At 46.1% G+C, this 20,402-nt stretch overlaps 1 pseudogene; it reads right to left on the bottom strand.

The window, feature by feature from the left end:
- Positions 1-5,516: 5,516 nt before the first annotated feature.
- Positions 5,517-20,402, bottom strand: part of LOC125162105 (60S ribosomal protein L21-like) — a 50,059-nt pseudogene continuing 35,173 nt past the window's right edge.

Raw genomic sequence — 20,402 nt, 5'->3', positions numbered from 1 at the left:
CTTGGAGCAAATCCTTTGTTCTTAGGTGCCTATGTGTACATATTTTAATAGCTATTTACATATGTATTTTAATTCATAACAACACACACGTTTCATATGCGACAACATGCCTATTCAAATCCATATGCATATATTTTAATGAGGACATTTACATGAAATGACTTTCAAACCCTTGGCTCCCCAGCCCCTCACGCAGTTGTGTAAACAGAAGAAACCGGGGACCGTGTTGGGGTTGTTTTTCACAACTCAGCCTTGAAGCAGCTGGGGCCATCCTCAAATGGCTTGAAAGGTTCAGGGAGAGTGAGATTAAGCTCGTTGGCGGGAGAAGACCAGGTAAGTGCTTACAAAGGGAAGCACACAGCGCTGACACCGTTGGCCGTCAGCAAAGCTGGCACCTGAAGGAGGTAAAAGGAAAAACCATAGACCGTGCCGCGGTGGCACGCGTGCGTCTGGAAGCTTCTTCACAGTTAGTGCAGGTCACCACAAGCGTGCAGGCTCGGGAGGGTGTGCGGAAGCAGAAGAAATCTAAAAGGTCAGAACGGCTCTGTTTGTTTTCCCAAGTTGTCGGAGTAAAGTTACAGCCACCCGGGTGAGCCCACTCGCTGAGCACCCAGGAATGGACACGGTAACCAGGGGGATTTCTGGATCGCTCGGGGGCGCTGGCAACGCTGGAGGAATTTGCCTGGGGGGGAGGGAGCAGCCAGAAACCAGAGGATCGAGGGTCAAGCCCTAACTGAGCACCCAGGGTTGCTCAGAGCTTGACATGACAACGGTCTTATTTTTAATCTGAGGTAGGTATGGTTAATTCCCAGAATCCTCGTGGAGGTGGGGGGGGGGTGGGGTCGTGCCGGGAACCCTGGCACTTTTTACTTCACACATATGCCAGTATCGGGTCATTTCTGCTCCTGTTGTCGCCTTCAGTTCCATCCGCACAATCTTTGTCAGAGGGCGGGCAGTTTTACATTTGCAATTCTAGATTTTTCTTTATGCTGGATTTCCGGCAGCCCACCGCTGCTGTTTTTACATATCTAGTGCACATCAAATGAGTCAAGCCCAAGAAGTGGTCCTAGGAGGTTTCCTGAGGATGGGGGGTGAGGGGTCCCTGGGGGATTTGTCCCTTGGCTGTTTAAAGAGTTTGAAAGGGATGACTTTCTGGAGGGGGGCGGTGGTGAGAAAGTTCTCGGAGCCCTCTTTTCAATTCAAATCTCCACTCACCTTCCTCCTTTGTCTTTTCACTGAATGTCTGCAGGTCACATGTGCTTCCTGAGCGTCCTCTAATAAAGTCACTCCCCAACCTGACTGTTCATCGAATTACCCCGTATGTTTTCAAGAAACGGGGATTCCTCAGACTTTGCTTCCGATCTCCAGGAGCAGACCCTGAAGGTCTAAAAACTATACTGATTACAAAAAAGCCCTCACTTGAGTCAAAGATCGGAAGCAACTACGAACGCATTGCAATACATACAAACTTAGTGTCACGAGATTCATTGCGATTGTTGAACTTGAACAAGTCACAGCTCAGGGTGGATGTGTGTTCAGAGAGACCTCCAGCGTGCGGCCACCCCAGCCCTCTTCAATGCACGGAGCTGATGTCCTTTACCTGCCTGTTTATTGTCTGCTTCTGTCCACCAGAACAGCAGCCCCCTGAGAGCTGGAACCTTCTCCACACTCTTCACCATTAAGTCACAGTGCCTAGGTCAGGGGCCCCACCTTGCAGGTACTTGATTGGTTTGTGCTGGGTGATCCTACAGGTGAATGAATTGCTGGGACTGAGAGGATTTGATCATCAGGGAGGGACCCTGGCCCTTTCTAAGCTGACCCCCTTGCTGTATTATACGGATGCCCAAATGTCACAGCGGCCACTGTCGGCAACTTTCTGCTCCTAGAACACCTGAGATTTTGTTTTTTAATTTTCAAAGAAGTGTACTTTAGGGGCGCCTGGGTGGCTCAGTCAGTTAAGCGCCCGACTTCGGCTCAGGTCATGATCTCGTGATGCATGGGTTCGAGCCCCACGTCGGCGCCGTGCGGACAGCTCGCAGCCTGGAGCCTGCTTCGGATTCTGTGTCTCCCTCTCTCTCTGCCTCTTCCCTGATTGCACTCCATTTCTCTCTCTTGCAGAAATAAATAAACATTAAAAAAAATGTTTTTAAACATGCTTAAAAAAAAGATGGGTACTGGAGCATTGTTAATGGTAGCAAAAAAGTGAAAACAATAATGATAACTACTGGCACATTCATGGAATATTATACAGACATGTACAGTGAAATGAAACTGTAAGCATTGTCTTAAAGGAATTGCCACTAAGTATCGTTGAATGACAAGAGTCAAATGCACAATACCCTGCTTTGGTAAAGCAAGGGGGTGATAAACTAGGATTACTGGAACCTGGATAGAAACATACGACGATATGAACTTAACTATGAAGACAGATCCTGCACAGGGGCTATGGGGGGAGAAGGAAGAGTATATAGGGAGGGGGGAGAAGTTGGCAGAAATCAAGAAAGAAAGGAAAAAACGTAAAATGACCCTGATATTGAAAGCGTCATCGTGGGCACAGTTATGCATAAATGTATATATACAGGAGTTGCTTTGAAAAAATGTGGGATACGCTTGCCGTGATACAAGGAAAATACGTTTCTTTAGGAAAGGAAAGGCTGAAAATAAATAAGCTAACGTTTCACTTAGGAACTTAGTAAAAACAGACACACGGTAAATGCAAAGAACAATCAACATAAAAGGAAATCCCTGTCCCTGGCATTTTTAAAGATGGGAATATCCTAAAGCGAATGTGAATCGTTAAGAGTTGTTGACTACGGGTGAAGGGTGCGGGGATGTTCGTTGTGTGATTTTTTTTTTCTACTTTAGTATATTTGTAACTTTCCCGTTAGAAGAAAAATGTGTCAAAAGACAAATTCAGGGGAGCGTCCCTATGAGAGCCATTCTGTTCTAGAAGCAGGAGGGTTGGCCCCTGGGCAGGAAGATGCAGGGGTTCCTCACCCATTCTGTGGGCTGCTGTATCTCAAAGCATGACTTCCTCATCAGTGGAGAATACAAATTAAACAGGGACGCCTTGATTTTGATTCTCCTCTGCCTGACTTCACTTCTCTTCCTACTGCCCCCTTATGGAAGGCACTTGCCAGGGTCTCATGTCCTTGTCTCAGTGGTTGAGAGCATCTGGGTCACACTTTTGCTGTCAGGGACTGGCTAGGGGTTCTCTTCAAGGAAGAAAGGGGGAGAAGTCAGGTGGAAGTGATCAGGGCGGTGCATGGCTCGGAGAAAGGAACGGTCCTTCTTCTTATCTCTTTGTTTTTTCTTTCTTTTCTTTTTTTTTTTCTTTTTTCTTTTTTTTTAGTAGGCTCCACACCCAACGTGGGGCTTGAACTCACGGCCCTGAGATCAAGAGTCACATGTATCTCCCAACTGAGCCAGCCAGGCGCCCCCTTTCTTATCTCTTGAGACTTGACTCCCACACCTGAGTAAATAATTCTGAAATCTGTCTGCATTCCCAGTCTCTTAAGCAGGCTTTATTTCCCGATAGTTCTCCAATATGGTACACGACCTGCTCTTATCTTAAAACCACTGAGCCAGGCAATGGGTGCCCAGGAAAGGAAAGGAAAGGAAAGGAAAGGAAAGGAAAGGAAAGGAAAATTCACACCCGCCTTCCTCATAGGCTCCACTGGGGAAGGTAGACACTGACCCAAGTGGAGTTCAGGCGCCAAGGTCTTGGGCTAGTATGTTCTCCATCTTTCTAGCTGGCTCGCTGTGGGCAAATGACAATTTCCCTGAGACTCAGTTTCCTCTTGCATAAAACCAGGATCACAAACTGGGTATATATTAAGAGTACAGTGAGGGTAAAGCTTTTTATTTGTTTCTTGTGTGATTTTCCCATTATGTCCATGAGGGCGTGGTCTTCGATGGTTTCCTTCACCGTGGGTTTCTTGGAGCCTTGAATAGTTCCTGGCTCGTATATGTATTCTATAAATATTTGTAGAGTTAATTAATTACTTTTGTCTCTTAGTTCAAATTTTGAATTGAAAAGAACCTTTCCTTACTTCCCTAAGAAGAGATCTTTTAAGGGTTCATCCAAAAAATATAACTAAAGCCACCTCCTGGCTGGCTCGGTAGGAAGATTGTGTGACTCTTGATCTCAGTGTTGTAAGTTCAAGCCCTACTCTGGGTGTAGAGATTACTTAAAAAAATAAAATCCTTAAAAAATAATGAATGTACCTTGACATAGAAGTGTTGGGTTGTAGGGAACCCGCACCTTCAACTTTAGGTGTCTTACGTTCTCCAAAGGGTTGTATAATACCCTCCACCAAATAAGAGTTTATAAGGGCCCCCCTGCTCGTACTTTTTCTAGAAGATGGTATAGACTTTTAAATGCTTGGCCATGCTCTTCTTTAAAGGGGAGAATGAAAATGAAGCTGTTCAATTTACACAGTACCATGTGCAAACTTTTACACATTTTTATTTTTGGCCTTGTTGGACATTGACATTTAAGTTGTCACCCTACACCTCAGTGCAAATGTCCTCTCCTGGGAGGCCTTTCCCGAATCTCTGTATAGGTCTGGAGTCACTCTCTGTCCTATCTCTGTTTATTTCCTTCGCAGAACATTGAAATCTGAAAGCATCTTTGTTTTTTTAAGAGTTTATTTGTGGGCCCAATCGGTTGAGTGTCAACTTTGGCTCAGGTCATGATCTCACGGTTTGTGGGTTCGAGCCCTGCGTCGGGCTCTGTGCTGATGGCTCAGAGCCTGGAGCTGCTTCAGATTCTGTGTCTCCCTCTCCCTCTGCCCCTCCCCCACTCGCACTCTCTCTCTAACATAAATTTTAAAAAACCATTAAAAATTAAAAAAAAAAGATTTTACTTTTAAGTAATCTCTACCCCCGAGGTGGGGCCCCAAGATCATCAAGAGTCACACGCTCTACCAACTGGGCCACCCAGGCACCCCTAAAGGCATCTTCTTGACCATATTTCTTTATTGCTTTCTCCCCACAGGTCCATGGAAGCTCTTGTCTGTCTTGTTTACCACTGTAAACCTGGCACAAGGTAGGAATATAAGAAATAGTTATAGAAGAAATGAAAGAGTGTACGGCCTTTCTGAAAAGCTAAAGCCAATTTCTTTATTTTTAAAATTTTTATTGAATTTCTTGTTTATTTTCGAGAGACAGAGAGTGAGTGGGGGAGGGGCAGAGGGGCAGGGGGACAGAGGATCCAAAGTGGGCCCTGCACTGAGAGCAGTGAGCCCAACGTGGGGCTTAAACTCATGAATTGTGAGATCATGACCTGAGCTGAACTCAGACGCTCAACCAACTGAGCCACCCAGGGGCTCCTAAAGCCAATTTACACACTTATTGGATATCAGACTTTTTTTTTTTCTTTTCTTTTTTTTCATCTTGACAGTAATGGGCAGGTGTTCCTATCGGATAATCTCTCCCCTTTATTTTGCCCACATCCCCTTTATTTATTTTTTATTTTTTTACAGTCTTGAAGCCTTTCATTTTTTTTACATTTATCATGCCGTGAATTCGTAGGGAATGGGGTCCAACAGCTCAGGCTCCTTTCCACTGGTTCTCACAAAGTGTGCTTCTCTGGGTGGGGCAGGCTGGCAGTTGGGTTGAACCCAAGTACCTTTCTCCTTGGCTTTCTTCTTTTTCTGACCATTTTCCTTCACACGCTTCAGGAAGCTGTCCCGGCTCGTGGAGTGCTTAATGTGCTCAACACGTACATTAGTTCTCTTAGCAAGAATCTTGCCCTTCACGTGTCTGTTTCCAACAATGCCAACAGCATGCTGGGTGACACTGTAGACTCTTCCGGTTTTGCCATGGTGACATTTGTGGGGCATTCTTTTTGGAACAGCGCCCATTCCCGATGTCCACAATATCACCTTTCTTGTAGATTCGCATGTATGTTGCCAAAGGAACAACTCCATGTTTTCTAAAAGGCCCAGAGAACATATAGCGAGTACCTCTCCTCTTTCCCTTGTGTTGGTCGTTTTGGCCAATCACTGGAAGATGACGGTTCCGGCCGAAAGGCTATTTATTCATTTTTGAGAGAGAGCACAAGCGGGCAAGAAGCAGAGAGAGAGAGAGAGAGAGAGAGAGAGAGAGACGCACACAGAATCCAAAACGGGCTCCAGGCTCTGAGCTGTCAGCGCAGAACCCAATGCTGGGCTGGAACCCAACAACCCACAGATCATGACCTGAGCTGAAGTTGAGGCGTAACCAAGGCAGCCACCCAAGCGCTCCTGCCCTTATCCTTTTAAAATTGCAGGTTTTGGGGCGCCTGGGTGGCTCAGTCGGTTAAGCGTCCGACTCCGGCTCAGGTCACGATCTCGCGGTCCGTGGGTTCGAGCCCCGCATCGGGCTCTGTGCTGACAGCTCGGAGCCTGGAGCCTGTTTCAGATTCTGTGTCTCCCTCTTTCCCTGACCCTCCCCTGTTCATGCTCTCTCTGTCTCAAAAATAAATAAATGTTTAAAAAAATAAATAAATAAAATTGCAGGTTTTGTAATTCATTCAACAAGTGTTTACCGATGGCTTGTGATGTGCCATCAACTGTGCCAGGAAACTGCTCAGGGGAAGAAGAGAGAATTTCAGGTCTGCAGTTTTGCTGGAAGTGGGCTGGGATGACTGGGGCAGAACAAAACGTGAAATCTGGCTTAAAAGAAAGAAAATTTTCTTCTAGTAGGGTAGCTGTGGTGGTAAAGATCAGAGCCAACATTTGTAGGATGTCTACTGTGTGTTAGGCACTGAACTAGTTGCCTTACATGATATATATATTTTAAAGTTTATTTATTTTGAAAGAGGGGGAGGACACATGTGACTGGGAGGGGCGGAGAGAGAGAATCCCAAGCAGGCTGTCGGTGCACAGGAAACAGGAGATCATGACCTGAGCTAAAATCAAGAGACGCTTAACCAACTGAGCCACCCAGGTGCTCCGAGTTATATATTTAGTGATCAGAAAAAACATATGACATAGTTACTATCAGAGTGCAGTCACCTCTAGGTGCAATTAGCCTCCCTGAATCCTGTATATGTGTGTGGGGAGAAAAGAGGAAAAAGAAGAATTCTTTGAATTATATGAGCGATCATGTGCATTATTCCAGGGCAGAGCTATGGTGGCCCCTCCCTCCTATCCTATGATAATAGAAAGGATGTTCAAGGTTAAATTTTTATCATATTTATCTTTCTTATTACACTGGCTTTTAGAACTCTTTTGAAAACGAAGGCTTAGAGGGGCTGAATGTCTTCTATACCAAAGCTACCCATCTGGAAAAGTAGATTAACCGTGATTGGGACCCAGACTCTGATTTGAATATCTCTCTTAAATTTAATATGTTACCATGTTTTATTTCCTTGACACAGGTGCACGCTATGAGCGCTTTGCTGTATCATTTATTATCTTTTATATGGATCGTTTCCTCCAAAGAACACAGAGGTAAGCAAACTCTAGGAGAGGCGCTGAAGATTGCAGTGAAGTCTTTCACCAGAGGGCCTTTTAAATTCCAATAGATGATAGACTGACTTAGATGTGTGGGATGTTCTGTTTGGAGACGGGGGAAAGAAATCTGGAAATTTATTCCAAACTCAAGATTCTGCAACTATCTCGTTGTGACACAAACTTTCTTGATCATGGAAATCACTTGCTAAAAAACAAGCACCAAAAATAAACACGCAATCAAACAAAAAATACGGTGCACATAGTAGGTACTCAGTAAATATTTGCTCAAGAAATGATCGAAATAAAAGAATTACAATTTGGAAAAACAAAATGTAGGATCTGATTTTTGCTAACAACTCCCCAAACCATGTGTGTTTCTGTCTTTATGTATGTATACACACACGTCCGCCCCTACGGGTTTTTTTTTTTTTTTAATTTGAGAGAGACAGAGAGAGAGAGAGAGAATCCTAACCAGGCTCCACACTCAGCATGGAGCTCGACGCAGGGCTTGAACCCATGACCCTGGGATCATGACCTGAACTGAAATCAAGAGTCAGACGCTCAACCAACCGAGCCACCCACGTGCCCCATCCCTACAATTTTTAGTGTATGTTTGTATAACCATAGGTAAAATATTTAAAGGTGTTTAACAAACTATTTAAAATAGTCCTCTTTGGGGGCACCTGGGTGGCTCAGTCAATTCAGCGTCCGACTCTTGGTTTTGGCTCAGGTCATGATCTGTCAGTTTACAGGATCAAGCCCTGAGTTAACTCTACACTGACAGTGTGGAGCCCGCTTGGGATTCTCTCACTGTCTCTATCTGCCCCTCCCCTCTCTCAAAAATAAATAAACATGTTTTTAAAAAAAGAAGAAAAGTAGTCCTCTTGGGGGAGAAACTATTTTTGCTTTTAAAGTCCTTGGATTTTAATAATTTAACAATAAAAGTCAATGGTTTTAAGAGTCTCATGCTCTACCGACTGAGCTAGCCGGGCAGTTAAAAGTCAATGGTTTTAACAGTCAACTTCAGGGGCGCCTGGGTGGCGCAGTCGGTTAGGCGTCCGACTTCAGCCAGGTCACGATCTTGCGCTCTGTGAGTTCGAGCCCTGCGTCAGGCTCTGGGCTGATGGCTCAGAGCCTGGAGCCTGTTTCCGATTCTGTGTCTCCCTCTGTCTCTGCCCTTCCCCCGTTCATGCTCTGTCTCTCTCTATCCCAAAAATAAATAAACGTTGAAAAAAAATTTATATAAAAAAAAATAGTCAACTTCAACAATTTACTACTACTACTAATGGTTAATAGTGTGGTACTTTCAATGATGGAGTAAATGGGATAATTTTAATAATTTGAAAAAAGAAATGTTGAGAAAGCGATGTTCTTTTTTCTACAGCTGTGAGCCAACTAATTTTCTTTTTAAAAAAATACACTTGAGAAGTACTCATCAAATGCCTGCCTTATATACTCCCAGTGTCAGTCATTCTTGGAATACACGGAAGCCCATTTCTGCCCCGGAGACACGATCTGGCCAAAGACGTGTGCTACTCCTGGGTGAAAACGTAACAATATGCCATTGAAATCACACCTCAGGACGACAGAAAGGAAGCCTGGATTACTGCCAGGGAGGGATGGCGGGGGAAAGGCATCCAGGTGGTGGGTAGGGAGAAACCCGGGAGGGATCAGTGAGAGAGACAGGGATTTAAAAAGGCTTAGTCTAACAATCCAATAGAAAAATGAGCAGAGTGTCTTTCCAAGAAAGGGAAATTCAAGTAACCCTTAGACACAGGAAGACCCCAGCCTCACCGCAGCGCGAGAGGGACAAATAGAAACCACCGTGTTGGAACATTTCCCGTGTCTTCAGCGGGCAGAGGAGGGACCAGGGTTGACGCGTCCCATGAGCCTGAGACTCTGGGAAGCGGGCACACCTCCCATGCAGCCAGGCTGGACTGTCAACTGGTAAGGTCTCCAGGGAGGATAACTTGGCAGTGAAACCCACATTAAAAAGGCACATGCCCTCCGACCAAGAAATTCCTATCCTGCGGTTATTCTCTAGTTTACTTGCACATGGTCAACATGACCTACGCATGAAGCTGGTCATTAAGGCATTCCTGGGAGAGCAAAGATTGGGGGAAGAAAAGCAAACTAAATGTCCATTACAGGGGACTGTTTCCATCAATTACAGTCGAGCCACGCAACGGGATAATTTGTAGCCACTGGAAAAAGAAGTCTAACGTATTGAATGTGCCAGGCGTTGTTCTAAGTCTTATGCGCTTAACTCCTTTAATCTTCTCAACAACCCTCTAGAGTAGGAATTTTATTTTTTCTAAGTTTTTATTTAAATTTCAACTAGTTAACACATATAACATAGGTAGGAGCGCCTGGGTGGCTCAGTGGGTTGGGCGTCCGACTTTGGCTCGGGTCATGATCTCACAGTTCGTGGGTTCGAGCCCCGCGTCGGGCTCTGTGCTGTCTGCCCAGAGCCTGGAACCTGCTTCGGATTCTGTGTCTCCCTCTCTCTCTGCCCCTCCCCTGCTCGGGCTCTGTCTTTTTCTCTCTCTCAAAGATAAATAAACATTTATTAAGAAAAAAACCCCATATGTTACAGTAACCCATAACATAGGTATTTTAGTACTGCCACTCCCACTCACAGATGAGGAAACTGAGGCACAGAGAAGTTTAGTAACTGGCCCAACGTAACATAGCTAAGACCTAACCAAAAAAAAAAAATCAAGGTATAGTATAGTCTGTAGAGCATGTTCACATTTGTGCGGAAAAGAGTAAAAAACAGTATGCACGTGTACGCGTGGATATCTAATCTAGTATGTTTGTCTATACTTGTATGCACATCTATGCTTTTGTTTAGAACGTCTCTGGCAGGAGACAGGAGAATCTGAGTATCTGCTAACTATGGCTGCTTCTGGGGATGGAAACTCAGTTTCTGGAAGACAGAGTAAGGAGCCCGGTTTACTTTATACTGTATGGAATTTTGTATCTGCTGAGGTTTTGTACCACGTATTGGCAGGACCCACTGAGCAACTGCAAACCTTTAGTTAAAAAATCCTTTAGGGGCTCCTGGGCAGCTCAGTCGGTTAAGCATCTGACTCTTGATTTCTGCTCAGGTCATGATCTCCCGGTCTGTGGGACTGAACCCCTTGTGGGGTTCTCTCTCTGCCCCTCCCCTGTACGCATACTCTCTCTCTTTCCTCTCTCTCAAATATTTTAAAATTTTTAAAAATTAAAAAAAATCTTTTTTACTTAAAACCATTTTTTAATGTTTATTTATTTTTTACAGAGAGAGAGCGAGCGAGTGCGCACGAGCAAGTGGGGAAGGGGCAGAGAGAGAGGGAGACACAGAATCCAAAGCAGGCTCCAGGCTCTGAGCTGTCGGCACAGAGCCTGACGTCAGGCTTGAACCCACAAACCGTGAGATCGTGACCTGAGTCAAAGTCGGACGCTTAACCTACTGAGCCACCCAGGCGCCCCTAAGGAGATCTTTTTTTTTTTTTAATTCCATTTTTATTTTTGGTAAAAAAAAAATATTTTTTTAATGGAAGGGGAAGGAGCTAAAGTCCTTCTTCCAGGTTCTCTCTCAAGTTGTCTGTCCAGTGTGGTAACTGTTAGCAACACGTGCCATGGCAGCACTCGAAATGTGGCTGGTCTGGATCAAGATATGCCGTGCATGTAAAGCATCCATCAGATTTCAAAGAAGTATGAATAAAGAAAAGAATGTAAGGGGCGCCTGGGTGGCCCAGTCGGTTAAGCGTCCGACTTCGGCTCAGGTCATGATCTCGCGGTCCGTGAGTTCGAGCCCCGCGTCGGGCTCTGTGCTGACAGCTCAGAGCCTGGAGCCTGGTTCGGCTTCTGTGTCTCCCTCTCTCTCTGCCCCTCCCCTGTTCATGCTCTGTCTCTCCCTGTCTCAAAAATAAATAAAACGTTAAAAAAAAAAAAGAATGTAAAATATCGAATTAACAATTGTTTGTATTGGGGGCGCCTGGGTGGCTCAGTCGGTTAAGTGTCCGACTTCAACTCAGGTCATGATCTCGTGGTTCGTGAGCTCAAGCCCCGCATCGGGCTCTGTGCTGACCGCTCAGATTCTGTGTGTCTCTCTTTCTCTGCCCCTCCCCTGCTTGTGCGCTCTCTGTCAAAAATAAATAGACATTACAAAATTCTTTAAAATAATTTTTTGTATTGGTCACATGCTAAGACGACATTTTAGCTATATTGGGTTAAATAAAATATATTACTAAAATTAACCTCATCTGTTTCTTTTTGCCTATTTAAAAGAGAGTTGCTAGAAAGTTTAAAATTACACATGTGGTTCACATTATATTTCTCCTGGACGACATGGGTCTGAAGGTCTCTTAAGGTCTACTGATAACACAAATGACATCGTGATTTCCATTTGAAAAGGGCTTGCCTAAAGACTATCTGCACAAGTCTTCTTTGCAAAACTCTGGGGAGATAGGAATTATTATTACTGTTCCCCAGTTACAGAGGAGAAAGCCAGCGTTCATTCAGAGCCTTTTATGCGTTCTTTCGAGTCATGCTTGCAATGCACACTGAGCATTCGGGAAGGACGTGGACATTTGCAGTATGAAATGCAGGGGGACCTATTCCATTTAGTTTCTTTGTATCAGCTGCAGATAAAATAACTCTGGTGAGCGGTGACGCATGATAGAAACGATGCTTAATAAATTACACGTGTCCTGTTTCGTACTAGTTCGTCACGTGGCACTTTGTCCATTTTTCCCATCAAGGTCTTCTTTTTCTTTTTTAATATTTATTTACTTTTGAGAGAGAGAGTGAGAGAGACAGAGAGAGACAGAGACAGAGTGTGAGTGGGGGAGGGGCAGAGAGAGAGAGGGAGAGAGAGAGAGAGAGAGGGAGAGAGAGAGAGAGAGAGAGAGAGAGAGACCCAAGTGGGCTCCATGCTGCCAGTGCAGATCCCGACTCGGGGCTTGAACCCGTGAGACCATGAGATCATGACCCGAGCCAAACCAAGAGTCGGATGTTGAACCAACTGAGCCACCCAGGCGCCCCTGATTTGTCTTTGAATGAATGAATGTAGGTTTCATATAAGGAGCCTGTGTTCCATACATCCTACCTTTCTTCAGGACATCTTGGTGAGGGGCAGCAGGAAGAAGGATGTCGAATATGGAAAAAATTCAGCCATGGAGAAGTTGATTGTCACGGCTGGAGCTGTGTGACAGTGAAATCTGAGTTGGGAATACATCCCCCAAATCAGAATATTCAGGGAGCGGATGATTTTGGCAAGGACTCAAATGGTTACAATCCCAGTTAGCTGACATTCACAATGGAGTTAGATTTTTGTGCCCAGGATCAAAGTCGGCACTCAGGGTAATAGTTGCATATATCGTGTGATTATTTTATATGTCACGAGAGAAGAGAAAAAAGGCTTTCAATGAAACTATGACAGACTATTGCTTACAGAGGTATCCTCATTTCAGAGTTGTTAAAAAGTGGGCAAAAAGGTTTGAATTGTGGGGCGCCTGGGTGGCCCCGTTGGTCGCACATCAAACTCTTGATTTCGGCTCAGGTCATGATTTCATGGTCGTGAGATCAAGTCCCACGTGGAACTCCAGCCTGAAAGCACAGAGCCTGCTTGGGATTGTCTCTCTCCACGTCTCTCTGCCCCTCCCTTGCTCGCATGTGCACGGATGCGTGTGTGCTCTTTCAACGTACATAAACATTGAAAAGAAAGGCTTGACTTCCACTCAGTGAAATGCAGGGTCATGGGGCGCCTGGGTGGCTCAGTCGGTTGGGCGGCCGACTTCGGCTCAGGTCATGATCTCGCGGTCCGTGAGTTCGAGCCCCGCGTCGGGCTCTGTGCTGACAGCTCAGAGCCTAGAGCCTGTTTCGGATCCTGTGTCTCCCTCTGTCTCTGACCCTCCCCCGTTCATGCTCTCTCTCTCTCTCTCTGTCTCAAAAATAAATAAATGTCAAAAAAAAAATTAAAAAAAAAAAAAGAAATACAGGGTCACAGGCATCTCTGAAATCCTCTTAGGAAGTCCCCCCGTTAAGGGAGAACAGCTCTGAACGATTGTCTCTTTGAACAGCCGCTGAGACAGGGTTGGAGAACGCAGTCATTAGGGTGCATCTTTTTTTTTTTTTTTTTGTCTTTCAGTTTGCTCAAGTTTAATTTTTTTTAATGTTTGTTTATTTTTGAGAGAGAGAGAGAGAAAGAGTGCAAGCAGGGGAGGGGCAGAGAGAGAGGGAGACACAGGATCCGAAGCAGGCTCCAGGCTCCTAGCTGTCAGCGCAGAGCCCGACGCCAGGCTCGAACCCGCGAACCGTGGGTTCATGACCTGAGCCGAAGTCGGCCGCTTAACTGACGGAGCCACCCAGGCGCCCCAGTCTGCCCAAGTTTAATACACTGTGCTCTCTGCCCTGGTCAGTGGCATCTCTAGAAAGTAGCAGCCCATCCCCATGGTTACTGGATACCGTTAGGGTGCATCTTTAAACACCTGGGCTGGAGGCGAGCCGCTGACGCCTGGAACCGAGGCTGCTGGAAGAAACAGCACAGTCAGAGGCTCTTCCTCCAGGGTCACGTCAGGGCATCACGTGCACTGTAACTTTATTCTCTGTCTTGATTTTTCCCAGCTCCTGCGGTTGGATTTTTCCGGAAGTTAAACGTTCATGTGATGCAAGTGTTTACCCTGTGCCGGGAACTCTATTAAATACCTTCCGTGCTGATTAAATCATTTGATGCTCCCATATGCCTGCATGTGGTGGCTATCAGAACCCTCAGTTTACACGTGACAAACTGAAGCACAGAGAGGTTAAGCACAGACCAAAAGTTGCACAGTGGAGGATTCAAGAGCGGGTAGGACAGGCCAAGCGCTTGATGCTCCATTTAAGGAAGATAGCATCCTGGGTGCCTGGGAGGCTCAGTCAGTTAAGCATCTGACTTTGGCTCAGTCCACGATCTCATGGTTCGTGAGCTGGAGCCCCACGCTGGGCTCTGTTGTCAGTGTAGAGCCCACTTCGGATCTTCTGTGCCCCCACCCCACCCCTCCCCCGCTCACGTGTGCTCTTTCCCTCTCTCAAAAATAAATAAACATTTTAAAAAATTAAAAAAAAAAAAAAAAGGAAGGTGGTCTCTACTGGCAATGCCACGTAATCAAAGTCCAAAAGGCAAAACGTAAGAAAAAATATCCTCTGTATAGTCCTTCCCAAACAGCTGGAAAATTGTGGCAACTTTTAGAAAAGGGACAATGACACTGAAGAGGTTTTCAGCTAAACAAGCCTGAATGGCCAACTTTCACCAGCCTGGGGGAAGCACATTTTTCTTTCTTTATGCAATAATTCCTTGATTGAATTTCGGAAGGTCATGAATATATCAACGGTCTGCTTGCTCAATAGTTGTAAGAGAGATAACAAGATGATTTGCAAATAACACATTGAGATTCTAAGATAACAGTCCCAAGATTAACGTACACATTATATGAAAGATATCCAGGAAAGAATTTGTAGCTGGTACCTGGGTGATACGGTGATGTTTGCTGGCTCAGCAGAAATGAATTAGAGGCAATTTTAAGCTTTTGGGGGAACTCTGGGTGTCGTTTAAACCTATAGTCACTTGGGGCGCCTGGGTGGCTCAGTCGGTTGAGCGGCCGACTTCGGCTCAGGTCATGATCTCACGGTCCGTGAGTTCAAGCCCTGCGTCGGGCTCTGTGCTGACAGCTCGGAGCCTGGAGCCTGTTTCGGATTCTGTGTCTCCCTCTCTCTGACCCTCCCCCGTTCATGCTCTGTCTCTCTCTGTCTCAAAAATAAATAAACGTTAAAAAATTAAAGAAAAAAAAAACCTATAGTCACAGTAAAAAGAATACTAAAAGCAATCTTCCTTTTGCATTCTCAAGAAAGAATCATAAAAATAGCTAAGAATTACTTATACAGCTCTTTATTTTCCCTTGACAGATGATTATTTTTTCCTAAGCTACAACTTGAATCTCTATTTTTACTGATTGAGTGTATTCATGTTTAAAACCTAAAGAAACATGACTATGAAGAGTATATGATTTGCCAGCCACTGCTAAGTTCTTTACAAATATTAGCTCCCTCACTCCTCCCAATAACCCAGGAGACGTGGTTAGATACAGTTTATGTCTGTTTCATGGATGGGGAGACTTAGGCTCAGAGAAGCTATGCAACTTTCCCAAAGTCACACAGCTAATAACTGATAAAGCTGGAATTTGAGCCCAAAACGATATGGCTTAGAGGATCTTTAAAAATTTTTTATTTATTTTACTTTTATTTTTTCTTGAGACAGAGAACATGCAAACGGGGGAGAGGAGCAGAGGGAAAGAGAGAGAATCTTAAGTAGGCTCCATATTTAGCGTGGAGCCCGATGTGGGGCTCGATCCCATGACCCTGGGATCATGACCTGAGCTGAAATCAGGGGTCGGTTGCTCAACGGACTGAGACACCCAGGCACCCTGACCTTTGTTTTTTGTTTACTTTTTAACAAGTTTTCCTACATTGTCTGCCTGGAAGCCACACAAACCATCTCTCCATTTGCTTTGAAAACAGTCAGAAAAATTATGGAAAATTTGAAAATTAGGAAATTGGTTCCTGCTATGGACTGAACTGTGGCCACCAGTGCAGAAGTCAGTTATGTGAATGCCTCAAGCCTGCTCTATAATAAGATGCCTTAAAGTTTAAATGCGCCAAGAGAGGGTGACACTATGAATATCCCTGCATCAGGATGTTTTCAACAAGTACCAATGGATGGTCTAAATTTGGCTCAAATAATAGGGCCACGTTTTACTTCACTTAACAAGAATCTGCTCGAGGACTGGTTCAGGAGATCACCTGTACCATCTAGAAACCAGTCCTCTCCAGCCTTCTAGCCTATCACCTGCCCTATTGGCTTAGTCCCTGTGCAGGTGTCCTCACGATCACAGGATAGCTGCTGCTGCCCCAGCACTTCCTCCCACTATCGGGTCAAAGGCAGGACAGGAGGCCTCTATCCTTGAGCACCCATCTTTACAGAGGAGGAAAACCTTTCTGTAAAGCCCCCTAGCAGGTTTCCCCTTTTATCTCTGCGGCCAGAACTAGGTTACATGCCCACTTCTAGAACTATCTCTGGCCGAAGGGCTCGATGGACGGGTGGAAACGTAGTGGGAGGATACTTTCCTTGAATATCCCCCTCCAGGTGCCTGAATTAAATTGCTCTATCTGCTAGCGAGGAAAGAAAGGGGAAGCAGCAGGTGGGTACGCGACAACTTCAGCCACAGTATCGTTCCAGGAAAACCGCTGGGCGGTGGCAATTCACTTCAGAAGTCCCCAGACTCTGCTGCATTGTCCCATGTCTTCGTATTTCAGTCTTGACAATTACCTTCCTGCCGCCAGTGAGATAAGGTGAGGCTCTAACCTGCAAGGCAGGACCGCTCCATTACAAAAATATGCCCGGGAATGACAACACCCAATTACAGAGAGTCAAATTTGTGAGACCGGCAGGGTATATTTTAACTAGTAACTCAATTGAGGTTACCGAAGATGGAAAGAGATAAGTTTAAAGAGCCTTAAGCTTGACAAAGAAAAGGGCATGGAATCAATTTGTATGTAAATCGCTCCCGGTCAGAAGTTTCCAGAAGGTGAGAGTTGCACAGAACACATTTTCTTCTGGGTTAAAATGCTTCCCAAGACCGTCCTGCCTGTTTATTTTTTTTTATTTATTTTTGAGACAGAGAGAGACAGAGCATGAACGGGGGAGGGGCAGAGAGAGAGGGAGACACAGAATCGGAAGCAGGCTCCAGGCTCTGAGCCGTCAGCCCAGAGCCCAACGCGGGGCTCGACCTCACGGACCGCGAGATCGTGACCTGAGCTGAAGTCGGACGCTCAACCGACTGAGCCACCCAGGCGCCCCCCGTCCTGTCTGTTTAAAAGTAGCTGAACACTGATATCAGGAGTTTAGAGTTTGATTTTTAATTTCTTTAAATGTTTATTTATGAGAGAGAGACAGAGTGTGAGTCGGGGAGGGGGAGGAGAGAGAGAGAGAGAGAGAGAGAGAGAGAGAGAGAATCCAAAGCAGGCTCCAGGCCCTGAGCTGTCAGCACAGAGCCCGATGCTTGAACTCAAGAACCTCAAGATCCTGACCTGAGCTGATCCGGCGCCCCAGTTTAGAGTTTACTTGTGGAACAAGAGAAATGCCATCTGTCTGGCTGGGCTACAGGGAACGAAGAGAAAAGCACGCAGGGCACTTTCCGTCATTACCAGTTCTCTTTCCACGATGGACCGTGGTTCCACACCGTGTACCGCCATCCGCGGGCAGAAGTGATAAAAGAGGAAGTACTTTGCACAATGCCCGGCTTCTAGCAGGTGTTCTGGTTCCGGAAGCCGGGCATTGTGCAAAGTACTTCGGTGTGTAAAAGTGGCATCCCAACCTGGGTGCCACGAACGCAGCCACCCGATGACGGGGGTCCCTTCGTTGGGCCCATGTGACAGATGAGGAAATTGAAGTTTAGCATGGGTAAGGAAACTCCTAGGAGTCGGAACACTTCAGCCTCAGTTCTGGCCCTACTACCAAAAAGCTATAAAACTGTAGGGGGTTGAACTGTGGTCCCCAAAAGACAGGTCCAAGTCCTAACCCCTGTGAGCGTGACCTTTTATCCCTTGGAGGAAGGATTTGGGCACCAATAGTAAAGTTGAGGATCTCTAGATGAGATGATCCTGGCTTCTCTGGATGGGCCCTGAATCGAACGACAGAGGCCCTTTAGAGAAGACAGGGGCTCCTGGCTGGCTCAGTTGGTAGATCTTGCGCTCTTGAACTCAGGGTCGTGAGTTTGAGCCTCCTGCTGGGGGTAGAGATCACTTAAAAACAAAATCTTAAAAAAAAAAAAAAGAGAGAGAGAGAGCGCGAAGGCAGAGATACAGAGACGAAGTCCACGTGAAAATGGACGCGTCGGTCGGAGGGATATGCTGGGAGCTGGAAGGATCAGGAAGGATTCTCCCCCAGAGACTTTGGAGGGAGCATCACCCCACCTCCACCCTGATTTAGGACTTCCGTTCCCCACAACTGTGAGAAAATAAACTGCGGCTGCTTTAAACCATCCAGTTGGAGGTCATTTCTGCGGCGCCCGAGGGAACCGACACAATATGACCACAGGCCGAGGCTCGGGGCTCTGGTTTCCTCCTGCCCAACGTGAGAGCGGTCGGGACCAGTGGTTCTGGGCGTGAGACCCGGACTGGGACCAGTGTCGGGGAGGGGCATGTAACATAGGTTCTCAACGGAGGGGGTGAGGGTGAGGGGCATGCAAACCAGAGGTTCTCAATGGGGGGGTACGGGGGGAGGGGCATGCAAACCAGAGGTTCTCAATGGGGGGGGTACAGGGGGAGGGGCATGCAAACTAGAGGCTCTCAACTGGGGAGGGGGTGAGGGTGAGGGGCATGCAAACCAGAGGTTCTCAATGGGGGGTATGGGGGGAGGGGCATGCAAACCAGAGGTTCTCAATGGGGGGGTACAGGGGGAGGGGCATGCAAACCAGAGGTTCTCAATGGGGGGGTACGGGGGGAGGGGCATGCAAACTAGAGGCTCTCAACTGGGGAGGGGGTGAGGGGGAGGGGCATGCAAACCAGAGGTTCTCAAGGGGGGGCGAGGGGGAGGGGCAGGTAAACCAGAGGTTCTCAAAGCGGGGGCACAGTTCTACCCCCCCAGGGAACACCGGCCACGGCGGCAGGTTTGGTTTCCCCGGTTGTGTGAAAAGGGAGGAGGGATCACCATTGGCACTTGGTGGGCAGAGGCCAGTGGTGCTGCTGAACCACGGGACATCCCGCAACAGAGAGTCTCGCGACCCCAAATGCCCGCAGTGCTGAGACGGGGACACCCTGTTGTATACCAGGCTAAAGTGCTTTCTTACAAGCAACGTCTTAACTGAATGTTCACAGCTGCCTTCTTAAGGCGGGGTTTATTGGTAGTATTTTTCCGATTTCACAGATGAGTAAACTGAGGCTAAGAGAAGGGAAGGGATTTAACCCAAGGCCGCAGAGCAAGGAGGTGGTGGGTAGAGCTGGTATTTTTGCTTTGAGATTTTTGCTTTGGTCTTTAAAAGGTATATCTAGTTCTGTTTATTCAGTTTATCCTGAAATTGTCTTTTCCCCCCCATCTTTGGTATTACAACACCGATTTTAAAAAATATTTTTTCTTTTTATTTATTTATAATATTTATTTATTCCTGAAAGAGAGACAGAGAGTATGTGTGTGAGCAGTGAAGGGGCAGAGAGAGAGAGAGGAGACAGAGGATATGAAGTGGGTTCTGCACTGACAGCAGAGAGCCTGATGTGGGGCTCGAACTCACGAACTGTGAGATCATGACCTGAGCTGAAGTTGGATGCTTAACCCACTGAGCCACCCAGGGGCCATTTTTAAGTGGAATGATGATGTTGGGAGATGCTACTCTTTTGATTTAATGTCCCTTTGGTTTGTACAATAAACAGAAATTCTAGATCTTACAAAAAACATTGTTTGGGGGAAATTCTAATGATCTGAGACATCCTGCAGTTCCGGGGGAACCACCCGAAGAGGTCGTCTGTCCAGCGTCTTCAGGTTCTAACACAGAAAACATGTTTCTGCCCAGTTGAGTGTCCACGAGATTCTTGAGGACACTAGGAACTCTACCTGTAAGCATTTACCAGACATCAACTAGTGACCTGGACAGGATAACGTCTATTTTGACCATCACCGACTTCATGAGAAATAAACACGGCTTGTTTGGTACCAGATATCAAGACAACCACGACTCACATTTTGACTTTGGCTCATTCCAAAGCCAATTTTGTTTTCTCCTTTACTCGTCTGTTCGTTCATTCATTCATCCATTCATTCAGTAGCGACGACTTTTGGAACTCGTGTTTATGTGCCTGACCTTGTGTTAGGGCTGCAGACCCTGCCATTGTGGACTCTTCACTGAAATGCAGGAAGAGAAGATATAATGAGATCTTTTCAAAGTA

The sequence above is a fragment of the Prionailurus viverrinus genome, chromosome A3 (assembly GCF_022837055.1).
Source record: "Prionailurus viverrinus isolate Anna chromosome A3, UM_Priviv_1.0, whole genome shotgun sequence".
Taxonomy (NCBI): domain Eukaryota; kingdom Metazoa; phylum Chordata; class Mammalia; order Carnivora; family Felidae; genus Prionailurus; species Prionailurus viverrinus.
This window is presented reverse-complemented; position numbering and strand designations above follow the sequence as displayed.